Here is a 19,037-nt window from a genome sequence, read left to right on the forward strand (position 1 = left end):
TGTATATGTACCAGAGCCACCTCTGCAAAGTATCTGATCTGTACTGTACACATTTATCATGTGTATATGTATATGTACCAGAGCCACTTCTACAAAGTATCTGATCTGTACTGTACACATTTATCATGTGTATATGTATATGTACCTGATGCGGACCTATTCACTTCAATGGGGCTGCAAAAGATGCGGACAGCACTCCGTGTGCTGTCCGCATCCGTTACTCCTTCCGCGGCCCTGCTAAAAAAATATAACATGTCCTATTCTTGTCCGCGCTTTACGGACAAGAATAGTCAATTGACGGCCGCCCATTCTGTTCCGCAAATTGCGGAAGGCACATGGCCGGCTTCCGTTTTTTTGTGGACCGCAAAAAACGGCACGGTCCTGTGCATGAAGCCTTACTTACAGTATGTACGAGCATTTGTTAATTGTCAAGTGTGTATGCACCAAAGTGATGTCCACAACCTATCTGATCTCTATTACTTACAGTATGTACCAGTATTTGCTCATCTATATGTGTATATGCTCCAGAGTGATGTCCACCAACTATCATGAGCTCTGTTATAGTCAATGCTGTGGAGTTGGTAAGCCAAAGTTCTGGGGCTACATACAAAGCTATGTTGGAAGCTCCGTTCAGGGCCTCAGTCACAGAGTTTGTCAAAAATAGTGGAGAGAAAAGTCCTGAATACAGGAATTTTTTTCTCTGCTAAAAAAACTAATGTTCTCCTGATCATAGGGATCTATTTGGCTCCGTTACTGTCAGTTATGTGCCGAATCTCGCACTTCCGTTATTTTCATTCTGCTGCTCCTATAAGGGAGCAGAAGAACAGAAATACATAGCGGTGACGTGAAAGCAGTCTCACTCCGACTCCTGCATTTTATCACACTCAGAATCCAGCACCAACTCCTTCATAAATGGGCCACAAATTTTATAAAAATACATATTCTGCAGTAGAATGGTAACATCAGACTTTTTCTCACTATCGTGTAAGTAATCAAGCTACTTAGATAGAACTTAAACCATATTTATTGAAATACAATTTCTGAAGTTCCTGACATTTTCTAAATTCCAGTAAATATGTAATGCGCTATGCATTTAGTAACTGGAAACCATTGTTACACCCTTAATAGCTTGTAAGAAATCTATCAATTTGTCCTCACAAAAAGTTAGGAAAGCTATATATATGTTAGTCCTGGAATAGCAGAGAATCATGTGCAGGTCTAAATGGGAATAAAGAGACATGTAAAAAGTGTAGCTGCCATATTTAGTGCTCGCTAGAAATAAGTAACATTTCACAGGTGCCCACAGCCTGTCTCCGCTATGGGAAGATTCATACTTGCTCCTGTCCTGCGCACTGGCTCCCGTGTGTTTATATTTCAGTCCGCGGCTTATTTACTTCCTTTACGGCATGATCATCCGCTCCGCTGCAGCCAATGACCGGGTTCAGAGGTGACATGTCCCCTAGACACACATCACCACTAAACAGTCCTGTTACCTTTTAGTAGCACAGATGATTCAATAGAAATGATTGCTACTCAAAGTTCCATTGGTTCAAACGATACCGCTATATTTGCATCTTTCCATAAGAACAGATCACAGCATATGCCTGGGGAGGAGAGGGGAAAACTTGGTGTTCTCAGTGATAAGACTCTGCTTATCACTACTATAAGGACAGGAGAGAACTTAGGAGAGATGAAAACTGATTTTCTATCACCACTAGAACACCCTGCGTATCACTGAATATAGTGTAAGGATAGACGAGAACACAGGAGAGGTGAGAACTGATTATCTATCATTACTAGAACACCCTGATTAACACTGATTATAGTACAAGTACAGGGTAGAACTCAGAAGAGATGAGAACAAATTTTATTTTACCACTAGAACATCATGCTTATCAATGTTTATAGTATAAGGACAGGGAAGAACACAGGAGAGGTTAGAACTGATTTTCTACCACCAGTAGTACACCCTATTTATCACTGATTATAATGTAAGGACAGGAGAGAACACAGGAGAGGTGAGAACTGATTTTCTGTCACCACTAGAATACCCTGATTAACACTGATTATAGTACAAGTACAGGGTAGAACTCAGAAGAGATGAGAACAAATTTTATTTTACCACTAGAACATCATGCTTATCAATGTTTATAGTATAAGGACAGGGGAGAACACAGGAGAGGTTAGAACTGATTTTCTACCACCAGTAGTACACCCTATTTATCACTGATTATAATGTAAGGACAGGAGAGAACACAGGAGAGGTGAGAACTGATTTTCTGTCACCACTAGAACATCCTGCTTATCAAAGTTTATAGTATAAGGACAGGGGAGAACACAGGAGAGGTTAGAACTGATTTTCTACCACCAGTAGTACACCCTATTTATCACTGATTATAATGTAAGGACAGGAGAGAACACAGGAGAGGTGAGAACTGATTTTCTGTCACCACTAGAACATCCTGCTTATCAATGTTTATAGTATAAGGACAGGGGAGAACACAGGAGAGGTAAGAACTGATTTTATATTACCAGTAGAACACTCTACTTATCACTGATTATAGTATAAGGAGAGGAAAAAACATGGGAGAGGTGAGAACTGATTTTCTATCACCACTAGATCACCCTGCTTATAGCTAGTATAAGGACAGGAGAGAAAACCTGAGAGGTGGGAACTGATTTTCTTTCACCACTAGAACATCCTGCTTATTACTAGTATAAGGGACAGGAGAGGTGAGAACTCATTTTCTGTCACCACTAGACCACCAACCTACTACTTATCACTGTTTTTGATAATTTGGGGCCTTAGATTAATAGACCATTATATATATATATATATATATATATGATTAACATTTCATTTTGGTTACGCACAATGTGGTGGCACAGTGCTTGGTGGCTTCAAAATCCCTACTGGTGATTTAGTCCTTCTCTTTCCTGTTGTGACAAACTCAGGTCCTGACTTTCCACCCAACTAAATGGGTGACAAGAACTCTGCCCTGGAGTCTCCCTCTCAGTGGCAGTCTTGAAGATAACTCAGTTCTGTTTGTTAAATAGACTCTGTCACCGGATCACCCCTATTAAACCACGCACATAGCCTGGTGGGTGATCCTGCAGTTTAAAATGATTCCTACCTCCTCACTGTCTACGCTATGGTTGTTGACAGCACTAGAGTACGACTTCAACTTGGTCTAGCACTGTCAATCAAGGGGATGGGGGTTTAGATGTCGATAGTCATCTCATAGCGGTGCTTGTACTGAAAAAGTTATATTCCAAATAGATACCTTTTAAAACATAACTTTTAATAGTATGCAAATAAATCCCTAAATATAAGTGAGATAAACCATTCGCTGCACCAGTGGTAACCAGTAGCTAGGGATGGGGAGACTAATACTGGGTCTCTAACACCTAGTCTCTCCCTACAATGGATATAGGGTGTCTGTGGCACCATCCAGATCAATTCCCATAGTTGTCCCTGGAAACCTATAAGGCCCTCCCTGTCCCTGCGCAGCAATGGAGACTGCCCAGCTTCGTCACGCTGTGGTGGAGAGCCCTGTTACCAGTAGGTCATTCTTCTGGTCATAAACCGTGTACTTCAGTTTGGTCCTTCTAAACGTCCTACCACATTTCGTTGGACATCAGCCCAACTCATCAGGGGACCTACTAGCAATAGGCTCAGTTTCAGAGGTGGTGATCCCTGTGTTGGGCTGTGTCTGTGGCTGCACACCCAAACCCAGGCCCACCTCTTATCACTGGCCTACAATACAAACATCCAATCCAAGAGGAAAATTGAATCCCAATAAGGTAATGTATTAAATCACATAAGTCTCAATACTTTTCTTTGCCCCCCATGTCTCGGTCCACACGGATGCGGCTGTAAAATGGCTTGTGGCAGCAACATTGCCACATGTAGAGTGGCCCTTTTTAAAGGATGCCATGAGCGTGGGCCCACCCCCCTCCCCTCAGCGGTCAGCTGTCCGTCACGTGACTGAGTCATGTGTATAGCTCGATGACGTGCAGAGACAGCCACCGCCTTCCCCATTGAATCACATGACCGCCGGGCCTCCCGATCATGTGTGAGGCTCTATGATGCACGCGCCATGTGACCCTACGGGAGTGATGTCAGGGAGGGAGTGTCCCTTCCCTCTTATCCCGCTGACGGAGGCAGGTATAGACTGGAGGTGGTGGGGACCATCACTGTGGGAAAAAGCTCACCACCTGGTGCTCAAAATTGCCTGCCAGCAAAGGAATAAAATTACAATTTTATCAACAACCGTGGAGCTGACAGTGAGGAAGAAGGTGTTATATTAAACTGCAGGATCACCCCTACCAGGCAATGTGCCTGGTTTAATAGTGGTGATCTGGTGACAGATCCGCAGTTACTTTCTCACACTATAAACAGGCATAAAAACAGGCCACGGCTCTTCTCCATGTGGCACACACATACCTGCAGTCCACACGTGGAACTGTCTATCAGCCACGGCTATCTGCCCTCCATGACTTTCTTTAGTTAGCACAGTCCAGTGCACTAATATTAAGATTTATCAAACTGGTGTAAAGTAGAACTGGCTTAGCAACCAATCAGATTCCATCTTTCATTTTTCACAGCTCCTTTGGAAAATGAAAGGTGGAATCTGATTGGTTGCTATGGCCAACTAAGCCAGTTCTACTTTACACTAGTTTGATAAATCTCCCCCTAAGGCCCCTTTCACACGGGCGATTATTCCGCCCAGGTGTAATGCGTGACGTGATCTGAATCCTGACCCATTCATTTCAATGGGGCTGTGTACATGAGTGTTGTTTTTGACGCATCACTTGTGCGTAGGGTGGCCAGACGTCCGGTTTTAGGCCGGACAGTCCGGTTTTTAGACTCCTGGTCCTCCGTCCGGCTCAAGACCAGGACGGACGGTCAGAAGTCCTCCTTTTTTGCGGTTATTGGCGACTCTGTGGTAAAGGGGCACTTTAAATCACTCACAGTTTATGTCACATGATCCGGATCACTGTCAAAAGCGCAGAGCGCTCAGCGTACTGACGTCACACACACTGCTGCCCTGCAGATTCGCGCCAGTCACTTCAGGCACAGCTGGAAGGGAAGTGGAAGACAGACTCTGAGGAGCTCTGCCACTGCCAGCTGAATGCGAGCGCAGCTGCGCAGGTAGTCGTAGTATCTTACTGGTGAAGACTGTGCTGTTGCTGTGGTCGGGCCGTGAATGGAAATGGATTGCTGAAACTGAAAGGGGGAAGTCTGCTGTGAAACTTCAAGTTGAAAGGGGGGAATGGCTACTGAAGGGTAATTATAACTACTGTGGGAGCAAAGGGGGGAATAAATAACTGCACTGAAGAGGGGACTGAAAAGGGTTAATAAATACTGTGACTGGGGTACTGCTGAAAGGGGGGAATAACTACTTTCACAGTATTTATTAACTCCAGCAGTCCCCCCTTCACTGAATGAGGGCGTGGCTTCATGGAAGTGGGCGTGGTTTATCAGTTTGGCGGCGTGGTCAGTGAGGTCTGGCTTTCTGGGGTGACGCCATTGGCCACCCTACTTGTGCATTGCGTGAAAATCGCAGCAGGTTCTATATTCTGCGTTTTTCATGCAACACAGGCCCCATAGAAATGAATGGGGCTGCATGAAAATCACATAGCATCCGCAAGCAAGTGCGGATGCGGTGCGATTTTCATGCGTGGTTGCTAGGAGATGATGTTAGCAAATAGGGATGAGCAAATCCGGACCCCATTAAAGTCAATTGACTGTATTATTTTCCCTTCTAACATGGTTATAAGGGGAAATAATAGCATTCTTAATACAGAATGCTAACTAGAATGTCCATTAAGGGGTTCAAAAATAAAAAAAATTAACTCACCGGTATCGTCTTCTTTCTTCATACTGCAAGACTTGCAAAAGGACCTTCGTTTACGTCATCGCGCTCACCACGTAGTGAGCACGGTGACGTCAGAGCAGGTCCTGCTGAATGAAGATAGAAGGTCGTTCAGTTAAGAAGTCCGGGTCTGGGTACCACATTCAGTTTTTTATCATGCGTGTGCAAAACGCATTGCACTCGCGCGGAAAAAACTAAACAACGGAACGCAATCGCAGACAAAACTCGCGCGGGTTTGCCGCAATGCACCCACAACGCATCTGGACAAAATCCGTGCCGCCCGTGTGAAAGAGGCCTAAGTGTTTCTCTCTGCAGCAAGCTGGCTGGTGTGTTCCTCCTGACCGGGCCTATCACAAGTTCTCTGAATATTTGCAGGTGCAAGGACTAGGAAGCACTATGGTTGGCTGCACCTGCTCAACCACTGTTTAGTGTGCCAATTTGTGAGCGTAACTTACCCCCACTTTCTAGCTAACTGCTAAGCAGTGCTGCTTGTCCTCTCGTGTCCCCGTGTCTTTTGCAGTTTCCACGTGCTATACATACTGCCCCAAGGTCCTCTGGGACACTTGTTTTTATCAACCTCAGAAACATACTATGTAGTGTGGGAACGTCGTAGCGTGACCCCTAGGCAGATCTCACGCTCTGCCCAGAGTTGCAATCTGCATGGCAGTATTATACAGTGTCATTTCACACCCACATTTGCAGCATCCATCAACTTCCTCTCTGTAGTAATATGTGTTGGCTCTCTTGACGTATAGTAATATAGTAGAACAGTAAATTACCAATAATACTTAATCATCTTTTATATATATATATATATATATATATATATATTTTATCTCACACGGGTGTCATTATCTCCGTTTCATAGGCTACCTATGAAGTCACCATTCAAAGTATATGTCTTCAACATGGCATAAATACTCTGGGTGTTTAACCTACGGTGGTGAATACATGGCAAAACATGGCATATTGTGCCCAACCTACAAAATTATTAAATATGCATACCATCAAAATAAAATTCACTGACTAGAGAGTGGAGGTAAACGGAACTGATTTATTAAATAAATACCAAATACAACTTAACTTAAACTTTTAAGAGCCTAGTCATAAACTCAGACTCCAATAATAAATATATATATATAAATATCAGAGTCCATCCCATCACTGGACGACTATAATTACTTCACCCAACATCAGTCACGGCCCCAAATACCTATCATGCATGAGGGCGGGCGGGAGGGGCACACAGAATCCAGCTCCACAGGCAGGTTCAAATTAAAGACAAGCCCAGCCTGCGGAGCACGGACAATTATAGCCCCCCAGCATCCTAATAAGCCAATCAGATGTTGTCTCCAGGGCTCCGCTAACCTTTCCCTAAACCCTGGGACAACATAGGCTAAGAATCCCACCAATTGCAGGACACTCACTGGGCAGAAAATTTCCTCTGCCCAGTGATCCCACAAGAGCGGGAAACCCTTTTCCCGCCCAAATTGCCTCCCAAAATAAACTAACTATCACCGGGCAGACAATCCCACAGGGCAAACAGCCATCAGGCAAATGCCAGTATGGCCATGCGTCCCCCTCCATAATGTCCAGGGTCCCTTCATTACTTGAGTATACCATCTCACAGCAACATAATGCACAGTAGATGGCATATCATACATAGCATAACACAGTGAATCGCATATACAGTGCTGTGAAAAAGTCTTTGCCCCTTCCCATTTTGTTTTGTTTTTGCATATGTGTCATGCTTGAATGTTTCAGATGTTCAAACTCGGCCCGTCTCCTTACAGCATTAAAATGTATGGCCTCCAGAGAGGAGAAATTCGTTATCACCTAAGTCTTGCAAGACTTCAGTGAAGAACTCCGGCATTTGATTTTTAAACCTTGATACCGAAGCTGACTTTAGATCCAAGTTTTAAAATGGTTTTCAGGTTCTAAAATCGAGACTTTGGTGATAACGAATTTCCTCGCCTGAGCCCATACATTTGAATACTGTACATTCAAACAAAGTTTTTGGGATCCAAAGTTCAATTCGCTCAACAATACCGTACGCCACTGAGGACAGTGAGAAAGACCACAATGGGGGGACAGAGCACTTCTAAGGAGAAAAAGGCAGTAGTATATAATTGTTTTTTATTTTAAAGGCTTTTGGGGAATTGCTCAAATAACCCAAGTAAGCATAAAAGGACATTTTTAAATGATGATTTCATTAATTGAAGGAAAAATTCTGTTATGTTAAAAAGTAACTGCCTTCTTAGCTATTAAATCAACCAGTTAACCAAATTCAATTGAAAGCTGGGTACAATTTCACTAGCCACAACCAGTCATTACTGTCAAGCCCATGATGCCGTGGTCTAAAAAGATTCAAATACAGAATCATTAAAAATTACCAGTCTGGAAAGGGTTACAAATCTATTATTGCTAAGGTTCTGGGACTTCAGTGAACCACAGTAAGAGCCACTATCCAAAGATGCAGAAAACTTGAAACAGTGGTGAACCTTTCACGAAAAGAACATGGACGACTTATCCAGGAGGTCACAAAAGAGCCCAGATGAAGGCCTCAGTTAAGGTCAACGTACAGGATTCCACAATAAGAAAGACATTGGCCAAAAATGGCATCCATGAAAAAGCTGCAATGTGCAAACCACTGCTGACCAAAAAGAATGTAAAGGCTTGTCTAGCAATTACAAATAGATGACACCCAAGACTTTTGAGATGATATCCTTTGGACTGAAGTCAAAGGTCAGACTTTTTGGAAGACATGGGTTTCGTTACATCTGGCGTAAAGCTAACGTCAGATTTCACAACGTCATAAAAACATCATACCAACAGTCAAACATGGTGGCGGTAGTGTGATGGTCTGGGCTGCTTTACTTCTGCAGGACTTGGACGGCTTATCATAATTTATGGAACTATGAATTCTGCTGTCTGTCAGAAATACTGAAGGAGGATGTCCGCCCGTCAGTTTGTGACCTAAAGTTCAAGCCTAGTTGGGTAATGTAGCAGGACAATGATCCAAAGCACAAGAAATACAGAAACAAAATTAAGGTTTTGAAACGGCCATGTCAAAGTCCCGACTTGGATCTCATTGTAATGTTGTGGCAAGAGGTTAAATGAGCAGTTCATGCTTGAAAGCCCTCCAATTTAGTTGGGTTAGACTTCCTTCATGGTGATGTAGAAGACTCATCTCAAGTTATCGCAAGCATTTGATTGCAGTTGTTTCCGGCAAGGGTGGCACAACCAGTTTCACATGGGTGATATAGGTTTTTAATACATCTTTATCTTCATTAAATTAAATGTTCATTTAAAAATAACAGTTTGTGTTTCTTGGGTTGTCTTTGTCTAAAATTAAAAGTAGTTTAAAGATCTGAAACATTCAAGTGTGAAAAATAGAAGAAACTGGGTTTGGGGCAAATACTTGTTCACAGCATGTCGCAAAATAAAGACCAGTAGTTGAGAAAGGATACGTATTTATGTAAAAGGGGTGTGGGCATTTTCAACCCTCTTACATGTGCCAAGCCAGCGCATGGTATGGGAATAGAGATGATACGTATGAATGGATTCGTCTCATCACCAAGAGTTCTTCACCTGTGAGGGGCTGTCCCCGCTGCTAAACAAGCACTCCTCTAACAGAGCAACGACTGCGCATGCATCGGTACACTTCTGGTAGCAGAAAATTACCAGCATACCATCTAAGTCAGTGATGGCTAGCCTCCAGCACTCCAACTGTGGTGAAACTACGACTCCCAGCATGCTCCATTCATTTCAGGGAGTTCTGAGAACAACCTAGCAAGTGTGCATCCTGGGAGTTGTAGTTTTACCACAACTGGAGTGCCGGAGGTTAGCCGTCACAGGTCCAAGTAATTGGTATCTTATGCCAGTATTACTGTATGTATGCAGCATTTTTTAGTATTCTGCTCTAGTGTTCTATATGTTCCAGTTTAGTGTCTGCTTATCATTCAAATCTTTATTCTCTTTGCACCTTCATCTTGCATAGTTTTATATGTGAACTTGACGTCACTGACTGGTGCCAGTACGACATATACTTACTACCTGGCCTTATTTTATATGCGAATCGGGCTAGTTTCTGGGTACTATAATTATCATTGTCTAGCACCAATTACTTGTTGGTCTATCATTTGATTGTCTGGATGCAGATGCCTTTTATGTGTGCAGCGTTCCGTATCTAGATTATTGTTTGCTTAGCACCCTTATGCTCTGTGTACCAGTCCAGTGCTTGCCCATTCTGTGTCTCTGTCATCATTGTTTTGTAGCAGCCTGTATTCCCCCGGCCGTGGGCTCAGTATTGTGATGGGCTGTGCAGCAGGTGCTTGTACAGGAAGGGCCGGGCTTAGCTGAGCTGAGCTGACTGATCTCTATACACAGTCACATCCGCAGCATCTGAGCCTGAACACATCCTCCCACAGCAGCCGGGTTCCTGCTCGCCACCCAGAGAGGTAATCACACAAGTGGGGTGCCATTCTGCAATGCATACTGATATGGAGAAAGGCCCTTATGGCTGATTTCCTGACATTCTTTTTATGTCTTTTTTACTATACTTTACATTGCGTATTATTATGTATGTAGAAAACTGCCACAATTGCATTACTAAATACCCTTTCAGATAGTCACTGCAGCATTATATAGTTCTAAGTCAGTGGGTGGACGTTTAAAATGGGGCACAACGGATACTGAAATGTGGAGGTGATCTGTGTACAGGCTATGATAGAGGGGGTACCTGGAGGTATTGCGGTACATGGATACAGTGTCCTATAAAGCAAACATGCTGACGCTTTAAGGGTCTCGGACAGCATTGAGCAGAGCTGGAGAATGGCTTGCTACACTTCCCGATGCAGCCATGTACTACTGTGATATACATGATTTTACAATGGTGGGATGCACATTTAGTGCACTCATATACAGCAATGGCTGCACTAAATGTAAGGTGCATTATTAGTCTTTTCCAGGACTTAGATAATTATGTCCTATCCTTAGGTGGGGGTCTGATGCACAGCACCCCTCTGATCAACTGCTAGCAGGAGCCGGGGGACCAGAACTAATACAGTCTATAAAGCAGAAAGCTCTTTTTACTGTGTAGCGGATGCAAAGAATTATTGCAGCTCAGCCCCCATTTACTAATAAAAGGATCAGGCATGTAGAAATCTGCTGTTGGGGGAGAGGCTTCTATACGCTTTAGATAATTCGCCGTTCCTGACGAATTTGGCAGGTTTGGACAACATAAATCCAATGGCTCTGATTTCTCATCTCTTCACTCCAGAATTCTGGTTTCAAAAAGTCACAAAATAGGACTTTTGCAACTTTTTGCACTCACTTGCTCAAACATTTTGTGACTTTTTGCAGTTTTACACCACTCACTCTACTTTTGAAATGTTGATGGAAAAGTGGACGTGGTTAGCAATCTTAAAGGCGTTATCCAATATCATAAACAGCCCCCCATGTGCCGCTGCTGCTTCTTCCTGTCATCAAATATTTTGATATTTTTATAACCTAACCCTGATTTGTACTTCTCAACAACATTGTCCCTTACTTGTTTGGAGAGTTCCTTGGTCTTCATGGCAGTGTTTGGTTAGTTATGCCTCTTGCTTAGGTGTTGCAGCCTCTGGTGCCTTTCAAAAAAGGTGTGTATATGTAATGACAGATCATGTGACACTTAGACTGCACACAGGTGGACATCACTTAACTAAATATGTGACTTTTGAAGGTAATTGGTTGTACCAGAGCTTTTTATGGGTTTCCTAATAACATACGCACATGCCAATTTTCTGTTTTCTATTTCTAAACAATAGTTTAATTTATATATTTTTCTCATTTCACTTCACCAACTTAGGGTACTTTTACACTAGAGTTCCGTCATAGGGGCTCAATACCGGAAAAGAACTGATCAGTTTCATCCCCATGCATTCTGAATGGAGAGAAATACGTTTAGGATGCATCAGGATGTCTTCAGTTCAGTCACTGAATGGCGTTTTGGACGGAGGAAATACCAGAGAGACGGATCCGGAGAGACGGATCCGTTCTTGCAATGCATTTGTAAGACGGATCCGCATCCGTCTACAAATGCTGTCTGTTTGCATGCAGATTGCCGGTGACGGAACTGCTTGCCGGATCACTCTGCTGCAAGTGTGAAAGTACCCTTAGACTATTATGTTCTGATCCATCACATGAAATTCAGATTAACAAAACATTGAACTTAAGGCTGCAATGTAAGAAAACACAAAAAAGGCCTACTGTGGTCACATGCTGCTATGAGTACAATTTAGTAGGCCTGCAGTTAGATGGGAATTCACAGCATCAAAAATCATTATGATGCTGCGAGTTCACTTCGGAGGAGCAGTGTTGAGTCTGGGAAAAACTTCTCCCACATGGACATGTTTCCCGCACTGAATACACTTGTGTGAAACTGCACCGGAAAATGGAAAATCCAAACATTCTGGAAGGAGGCCCAGTATATTGATAACTGAAGTTCAGACCTTGTCCATGTTGGACAAGTCAGACAGTGGCAGGGCTGATGTTAGTGGGTGCTGAAGTGGGTAGTATCCATTGGCTCCATCTCTTTGGTTTATAGTAGCATAGTTTTTTATCCAGTTCAGACTATTATCCTGCAAAGTTGATCCAGAGGAAGGAAAAAACGCCAAGGTTAAGGTAGAAAGAAGATCATTTTCCAATCAATAACCCATCTCCAGTAATCTAGTAGTGGAATCTAGTAGTGGGTGGGGTTGGGGGGTTGGGGATTTATCAAAACTGGTGCAAAGCAAAAATTGGCATAGTTGCCCATAGGAACAAAATCAGACTCCACCTTCAGAGCTCCTTTGGAAAGTGAAAGGTGGAATCTGATTGATTGCTATGCCCAACTAACATTTTTCCTGTACACTACTTTTGATAACTCTCCATCAATATTTTAAGTTATAGGGGGAGATTTATCAAAACCAGTGCAAAGGAAAACTGGCTTATTTGCCAGTTTTCCCCATTTGTTCATCCAGGCCCCTCTTGAAGTCTTAGTGTATTCACCATCACCACCTCCTGTCACGGCTGAGGATGGGGTAAACCCTCAGCCGTGCGATGCCAGATGATGTTAGGCTGTTCGGCCAGGAAGACAGGATTAGGGAGCAGGTCACCTCCTAACGCGTCCCTAACCTGACCCTAACTCCTAGCTGCATGGGCCGACCTTTAAGGTAGGAGGACCCATGCTCCGGAACCTCGGATCCCTAACTCACCCTCCGTCCGGTCCCTGGACTAGGAGTCAGGGTAAGACGACCTACTCCTCCTAGGCACGGAGGAGCAGGAGTCTCAATGGCCAAGCTGCTGGGAAAAGGGGAACACAAACAGACTTACGGATATGGCAGGCGAACTAAGTAGTTCCACCAACCTGCCACAGCCTTGCTGACTGGATCCCTGTGCACACTGGTATCCAGAACCATAAGCTGCACAAAATAACAATGGAAGGTCCCAACAGAACATCACATGGACATCACACACAACAAGACATAAACATAATGTGACAATATCTTTATGACCACAGGGGTGGCTCTCACTGGCAGGTAGAAAACACAGGAGGCTGCTCCAGCTAAGCATGGCTGAAGCAACCCTCAGACCTGTGCTAACAGTGAGGCTTTATAAGGCCAAGAAGCCACACCCCACAGTCGGACACACCCAGTGACACACACACACACTGGGAAGGGAGTTAACCCTTCCAGCACCAAGGAAGGGAAAACACAACTAAAAGGAGAAGTGTCCAAATAACGAACACACTGTGGCTGTTGCCGCAGGCAACGACATGGGTGGCACTCATGTCCTGGGAGTCAGCCCGAAGGCCGGGACACTGCCACCACATGTACACACAACGACCAAACGTTGCCACGGGCAACCACAGTGAGGGGAAGATGTAAGTGCACACCACACATAACACAGAGTGCACACAGACATACGAAAGTGCATACAAACACGCACACAACTCCAAGGGAACCACACACAAAGCTGTTGTCCGCGGCAACCGCACTTGAGGCCAACAACATTATGCCTCCAGCTGCGGTTGACACAACAACCCAAACCACGGGCAACTGTATGCGGCTCCCAAGGAGTCACGGCCATAAACATGGTCGTGACACCTCCTCAGGCAGAGAGTTCCATAGTCTCACTGCTCTTACCGTAAAGAACTCTCTTCTATGTTTGTGTAGACATCTTCTTTTCTTTGGACGTAGAGGATGTCCCCTCGTCACAGTTCTGGGAATAAATAGATCATGGGAGATTTCTCTGTATTGACCTCTGATATATTTATACACAGGATAGGTCATCAGTGTCAGAAGGGGGGATCCGACACCCATCACCCCCACCAACCAACTGCTAGAAAATGAGTGTCCAAGGTGCCCAGAGGAGCCCAGGAACTCCCCCGTATAGTTCCCAGCCCGCCTTCCTTTGGAGCCCAAGCACGCCTCTTCCAGTATAAGTAACTGCCCCCACCCAAACTCTTTGCCGCCGCCGCCGCCCCCCTCCGCTATGTGATTCTTTGGATATAACTACGCCAACAGATTCCTTGCGTCCACTCGGTGAAATCTCACGCAGGCGCAGTACCACGGACTGCCTGTGCCTGCACGATATAGAAGCTCCTGAGGGCAATAGCTTTAAATTTGTCACTGGGCTCGGCGCATGCCCAGCGAAACATTTGAAGCTGTTGCCCTCAGGAGCTTCTACATTGCGCAGGCAGTCCACGGTACTGCGCCTGCGTGAGATTTCACATAGCGGAGGGGGGCGGCAGCAAGGAGTTTGGGTGTAGACAGTTACTTATGCTGGAAGAGGCGTGCTTGGGCTCTAAAGGAAGGCGGGCTGGGAACTGTACTGGGGAGTTACTGGGCTCCAGATAAGGATAATAACCATAGGCATGCGCAGCCTATTGCATTAGAGTGTGCACCCTAAAGCACAAACACACACGCCGCACGCGTGTATGTATATATTATATACAGATATGCACTCTGCATGCATACATACAGACCTGCACTATCTTGTAAAGTCTGCTGTGTGGTCGCGCATACTGTGAGGTCACAGCGCGGCCTCACACTGTGCGCAGCCTTCACAGTGGCGTGCCAAGGACCAGGAAGGAAGAGGGGAGTATAGCGCTTTCAGCGCTTCCCGGCCCTGACAGAACCTCGAGTCGGCTTGATTAGGGTGTGCCCAGGCACACCCGTCACACCCTGTGCGCACGCCTATGATAATAACGCCCCTCTGGGCACCTTGGACACTTATTTGCATAACATAAAAAGTGGATTTTATCGCTAATGAAACCATGAAACAAAAAAGGAAGACTACAGCAAGAAATAAGGTATTTTATTGTACATGGCAGCAGTAACACTTTAATATGCTCAAACCAGGTGACAGATTCCCTTTTAAGGCTAGCTATCATTTGACAGAAATTCTCATATATATATCTTCTTCCGATATATCAGATGTTTTGATCGGTAAGATCCAGGTGCTGAAACCCCCACTGATTGCTAAAATGAAGGGGCAGAAGTGTTTCGCTGAGCGTACTTAGGTTCTGGTGGACTCTGCTTGAGCAGTGTAGATACTTTCTGTGAGCTTTATAAAAAGACAATTTCACTTTAAAGAAGTATTATTTTAGCGCTATATGACAGCATTATTTATCATATGGTCTAACTTACCTTTAAAAATGGCAAGCAGGATGCAGCTTTATACCCAGGGCCCCATGCACAATGATACACTATACCAGCACGCCAGCTGTGGTGAAACTATGACTCCCAGCATGCTCCATTCATTTCTATGGAGTTCTGAGAACAGCCAAGCAAGTGTGCATCATGGGAGTTGTAGTTTCACCACAGCTGGAGTGCCGGAGGTTAGCCTATTCATTGGCCTGTAGAGTACGCACACTGCTCGGTTTTAGACTCTCTGAAGGTCTTGTCGACTTGATTTTCTTGAAGGCTTCCATTCATGGTTGCAGTCTATGGATCTTTGAATGCTGAATAAATTACTTTCATTGATATGTGTTAGTGAAAAAAGCTCATCCAATGCAAATGATACATTCAAATATCCCATTGTACATACTGGGCCTTGTCAGAATAAAACATCTTTCATTACACTCAGTTAAATTTAATGGTTACCGCTGTTGTTTCGAAACTCTGAGACTGTAATCTGACCAGGGTCAATATCTGCAGGCTCTTTTCCCTGTTTACGCCCCCTAGCAAACCAAAGTTAGTATTCCTGTTCGCCTACCATCTTCTAGCAGGTCTGGTCCAAAGTCTCTGCCTTCCTTGATTTATTTAGCATGAATCTTCTGGAAATCTCTGCAGGATGTATGTAATGCTCTTGCAAGGATTTTCTACAAAAGACCACTACGAAATATAAACTATATATGATAGATTAGGGGTCTGTATCCAGCAGGTGACAATGCTCAGTTTTTCCTCTCCTAGTGGTGACTCATTGACCTCACTCGCCATAGTGTAGAAGAGATGCTGGTAGCACGTGTTTATGTATGCCTCCAGAATTTCCTCCTTCAATACTTTTGTATGGTGTGGGGTTTCGTACTGGTTGATAGGGTAAGCGAGCGCAGTACAGAGGCAAAATACAAGTTCTTAACTCAAATGTCAGTGTTTATTCACACTTGAGGCAATTGCACAAAACAGCATGTAACTTTGCAGTCTTGGTGTTAATTCACACACAATGGAAAGTTCATATAATACAAGTCACCTTGCTGGCAGTTCTGCCTCCAGTAGTCCACAGCAAGCTTTAGGGGGCCTGTTTCCCCAGCATGCGGCTCTCAGCTCTCCAGCCCAGCACAGGCCTCAGGATCCCAAAAACAGAGACCTCTCTGCTGAGCCCAGCTGCCTATTTAAGGACAGCCAGGTGCTGCCAAAACCCGGATTGGCACTTAAACTCCGGTCCGGTATTTGGCCTCACCTGTCTGGAAACCAGCCCAGCAGCACATGCTGGGAGGAAAATACCTGCCTTGCCAGACACAACCCCTCACTGTGTCACAATGGTCACCCCCTGAAAAAGCACTTGTGATTCACTATAATGTGTTGTTGATATCCAAAAAAGATGACCACTATACATACTTTTACAGAATGTACACAGGAATGCGTTAAAGTTGGTGAAGGCATCTATCCTACCTTAGGAACTTGGCTCCTACCTTGCCCTACATAGCAGCTACACATAGGAGACATAGTGAACTTATCCACTGAAATCTACGAGAATTGTGGAGACGCCAAGACACATATATGCTTCTCTACTTTTCTTGGTGGGATAAGTTTGATGAACACCCATCGGGGGATCCCTGTTTTCTAGATATGGTTTGGTACTTCAGTTCTTCCCTCCTCAGCATAGGTTGCTAGGTTAGCTAGAAGAGAAAAAAAGAGAGGAAGGAGGGAGTGGGGGAATAAAGAGAAGGAAGGAAGAAGAATTCTAAAATATAGCAGTATCCAATATGCTTTGTGAATGTGTGAATGTATCCTTCTGTGTGTGACTTGTAACAGACTACTCCATTCTTTTCTCTTTTTTAGAAAAATTGATGATCCGTCACTCGTGAAGAGACGTGAAATTTAAAAACCTCTATAGATCACCATTTCTTCAGGTAAGGTGTATTCAGTAGTCACTGTTGCTTATTTTAGTATGTGTATAAGTAGAATGTATATGTGCTGACTCTGAGAGCTTCATGTGAACCTTATTTTAAGTATGTTGCCATAGGTAACATGAACGAATGCCTTTCACTGAGAGGACCCCACACACAGCGGCATTATTCCCCTGTACCAGGGGGATGAAGCTTAGTCATGTCTGAGCTGTTTATGGGAATAATCTTGAAGATTGTTGTATAAGACCATGCGTCAGGTCAGCTGTTTGGAAAAAAAAACTGCAGATATGGCTGCTCTTGAAAAATACCTACAGTGATCCTTTTATTTTAGGGTATCTGTCAGATTCCCTGATAAAACTGAGGGGGTGCAAAGATTATGTCTACATCTGTGATAAGAAGAAGCACTGATGGTGCTCGTGTGTTGGTTCTTTCCAACTGTGTAGATTTAGTGTAGATAAAGTGGTTGTACAGGATTTGTATGGTATTTTATCAGCCATCAGTATCAGTCTGAAGCCTCCTAAATCCACATGGAGCTCTGTTCAACCTTCTCTATTTTTAATATAAGGGCAAAGACACTAACACTCTAGTCATCCATCTTTGCCCACTCTGCATTTGTGTCAGTCATTACTGTATGTTACTACATCATGGTTTCATCTGAAGCCTCATGGGCATATTTTGGATCCGTACAACTCAGGTAAAATGCAGGGCCCCTAGACTTTTGGTGGCACAGTAAATCAGATGGTGTATTGCTTCTAGTGAGTACAGAGGTAGCCATGACTATTGGGCTCTGAAACTTTTGAGGGCCTCTCTGCCACATAAGGAGACAGCATTATTACTGGTTTATGGTAGGTGGAGGTTACATATGCTGGATTGGGGCCCAGGAGCTTTGAGGTACATTCCTGAAGGCACAATATCCTTGTAATAAAGAACAAGATGGAGTCACCATGTGACGGTATTCAGAACTACAAGGACTATGTGTGCCTTTGTAAATCTTTAGTGCATATACAAGAGGACTATTATGTATTAAGCAGAGCTGCTTGGACCATTGAAGGCTTAATTTTCTCACATAGTGGTATCATTGTACCTGTGTTGGTAGGTATACAATTCTCAGCCCCTGATGATGTGAGGGTTTTCCCTTGTTTGTCAGACATGTAGATGTGGTTTGTTATTGTAGGGTTCTTGACTGTATGAGCCCATGATCGGCGTTCATCACTATTGCATAACCACGTGTAAGTAATTTCATTATATCTGCTTCACAAAATGCAGATCAGCAATGTTCAGCTGCTGTGGTCTGACTGGCAAATTCATGGGCTGCTTTAAGAACGTGTTGCAGGGAGATCAAGACTGGCGTATTGTACGCCAGTCTTGATAAATATCCCCCTTTTAAACGCAACAACATCTGTCACAAGTGGCCTTTCTGCACCTCCCTCTCCACTTTCTGAAAAGGGTGTGTGGCAATGATGGGGAGTGGGTTGGGCTCGCGGGCCTGACAAAACGCAAATAAAAACTGAAATCTATGACAACTCTCAGCTGCTGTACATTTCATTGTGGCCCACGGCCTA

The 19,037-nt window shown here is 44.1% G+C and overlaps 1 protein-coding gene across 2 annotated transcripts in view; it reads left to right on the forward strand.

Annotated features, from left to right (window-relative positions):
• Positions 1 to 19,037, forward strand: part of CYFIP2 (cytoplasmic FMR1 interacting protein 2) — a 110,728-nt gene that overhangs the window by 1,897 nt on the left and 89,794 nt on the right. The window contains exons 1-2 of one of the 2 annotated variants that reach the window (XM_044281250.1): positions 10,270 to 10,339; positions 17,408 to 17,478. The gene's annotated coding sequence lies outside the window, so the exon portion shown is untranslated. Of the gene's footprint in view, positions 1 to 10,269; positions 10,340 to 17,407; positions 17,479 to 19,037 lie in introns of those variants that run through there. The other variant, XM_044281251.1, reaches the window with a different exon arrangement.

Source organism: Bufo gargarizans, chromosome 2 (genome assembly GCF_014858855.1).
Source record: "Bufo gargarizans isolate SCDJY-AF-19 chromosome 2, ASM1485885v1, whole genome shotgun sequence".
Classification (NCBI taxonomy): domain Eukaryota; kingdom Metazoa; phylum Chordata; class Amphibia; order Anura; family Bufonidae; genus Bufo; species Bufo gargarizans.